The 2,515-nt window shown below is 47.9% G+C and overlaps 1 pseudogene; it reads left to right on the top strand.

Moving 5' to 3' along the window:
- Nucleotides 1-228: 228 nt before the first annotated feature.
- On the top strand, nucleotides 229-2,515 carry LOC148196569 (transcription factor TCP4 pseudogene; annotated as a pseudogene).

The following is a 2,515-nucleotide window of genomic DNA, read 5'->3' on the forward strand; positions in this document are numbered from 1 at the left end:
GTGATGGAAAGTGAAGGAATAAATATTTTGTTGAGAAAAGAACGTTAAATTAGAGGAACTAAAATAGCATGAAAAGGAAATTTGGTGAAGGATGGTAGATAATTTTGAAATGCGTAAGAAGCAATAAGTTAAAAAAAAAGAAAAAAAAGAAAGAAAGAGGATGTTGGTTAGTTAGTAATTTGGGTTGTTTTGATGGAGGAAAAGGACAAGCATGGAAAAACGAAGACAAACGATGTTGTTCCGAAAAGAAAGAAAAAGGAGGCCCCTTGAGATGCCATGTAGAACAGTAACCCTCAGTCCAGAGAGAAAAGAAAAAGGGTTGGGTTGAGTTGGGAGAAGAAGGAAATGAGACGATAGAATGTTGTTTCTTTTAAGCTAAGCAATAAAGTGAGAGAGGGAGAGAGAAAGAGAGAGAGAGGGTGTCCCTTTCGAAAGGTGTGGTGGGATGATGTAAAGGAGTAGTCTTGGAAAGGGGGGGCATCGAGACAGTGGGTAGAAATGTGTGTGAAATGTAACCAACGGTTTGAGGATGTGACTGGGAAGTAAAAATGGTGAATATAAAATAAAAAAAGAAGGGTGAAAAGTGGAAGAAAGAGGGAGGAAGAGAGGGAGTTTTGGTGATTGAATGAGTTTTGGATGGGTTGGTGGGTGGTGGTGTCATGGTATGTGTAATGTAGTACAACAACACTGCTCATTACATTACATCTTAAACATTCATTCTCAAACATCTTATTCACTTCTCTTCTCTTCTCTACACTCTCTCATCATCTACTCTGGCATGGAACTCGAAATATTGAATGGCACGCTTCCACTCTCCACCTTTCACTAGCCAAACCCGCTATCCTCTGTTAAAGTCTGCAAGAGGGAGACACACAGGCCAACACCAAACAAAACTGTCTGACTCTGGATCCTCAAACGAATCATCATCATCATCAGACAAAGACGACAACCACGGCAGAGCAGCAACAACGGGGTTACTTTCAACAGCGGCAACGGAAACGGGCTTTTGCTGGTTCGGTGGAGCATGCAGGAACGACGTCGTGGAGGCAGGGGATGGTGAGAGGAGGTGGAGGAGGAGGAGGAGGGGAGATAGTGGAAGTTGAAGGGGGACACATTGTGCGGTCCACGGGGCGGAAGGATCGCCACAGCAAAGTGTGCACTGCCAAAGGGCCGCGCGACCGGCGGGTGAGGCTATCGGCCCACACCGCAATTCAATTCTACGACGTGCAGGATCGGTTGGGCTACGACCGGCCCAGTAAGGCCGTGGACTGGCTCATCAACAAAGCCAAGGACGCCATCGACCAACTCGCGCATCTCCCTCCCTGGAAACCCACCCTTCCGACAGCAAACCACCTAAACGACGACGAATCAGACAAAACAAACCCTAATAACCCGAACTCAACCACAAACACTAGCACAAACCCTGATGCTGAAATTCTGAACCAGTTCAACGAGAACCTTGAGAACGATGATGGTGGTGGAGGAGGAGGAGGAGGAGGAGGAGGTTCGAGTTATCTTCCCTTGGATAACGACGCTATAAGATCGTTCTTTCCCACAACGACGTCGTCGTTGATTCAGTTCCAAAGCTACCCACCGGATTTGCTTTCGAGGACGAGCAGCCAGGATTTGCGTCTCTCGCTTCAGTCCTTGCAGGACCCGATTATGCTCCACCATAACCAAAACGAGCACGTGCTTTTCGCTGGAGCCGGGTTTGATAATATGGGAGCGTGGAACAACAGTGGGAATGCTACTAATGATACTCATGGTGGTGGAGGTGGAGGAGGGTTCGTGGTTAACGCTCCCTCGCCTTTTCCGGGGCCGGCGACTGTTGCGCCGCCGGCGGTGGTTTTTGGCTATGGTAATGGGAATGGTCAAGGCCAGTATTTTTCTCAGAGGGGACCCCTTCAGTCCAGTAACACCCCGTCCGTTCGTGCGTGGATTGACGCGCCGTCGTTCGTGGCCGCCGCCGATCATTATCATCGGCATCACTACTTGTCACCGGCGGCTGCGGCGGCGTTGGTGTATCAGTCATCTCCTTCTTCGGCATTTGCGCCCGGGGGCTTCTCGGGATTCCGCGTGCCGGCACGAATTCAGGGTGAAGAGGAGCACGACGGCGTGTCCGATAAGCCGTCCTCTGCTTCCTCCGATTCTCGCCGCTGAACCGCCGATTGCGGACTTCGTTCCTTCAGTTGCTGACTCCGAAACCCTACTTGTGTGGTCTATTTCTGCAGCGAGGAAGCGAAGGATTCGGATTCGGAATGAATGGTTCGGTTCAGTGGAGTATGCTTGTGGAATGAAGAAAATCTGGGGTTGAATTTCCAGGTTTTTAAATTCTCCTGATTGTTATGATAAGTTTTTTATTATCATCATCATTATTATGTATGTCATGTTTCATCAGGGAGACTTTTAGGTTTCGGTATTGTTGTGTGTTGGATTGAATGTTTGATGTTTTGTTGCAATTTGTAGTGACCGTGTTTGTACTTGAATATCTAGTTTCTTAGTTTTGGTTTGAAAA

This window comes from Vigna umbellata, chromosome 6, assembly GCF_029865625.1.
Source record: "Vigna umbellata cultivar VRB3 chromosome 6, Vumbellata_1.0, whole genome shotgun sequence".
Classification (NCBI taxonomy): domain Eukaryota; kingdom Viridiplantae; phylum Streptophyta; class Magnoliopsida; order Fabales; family Fabaceae; genus Vigna; species Vigna umbellata.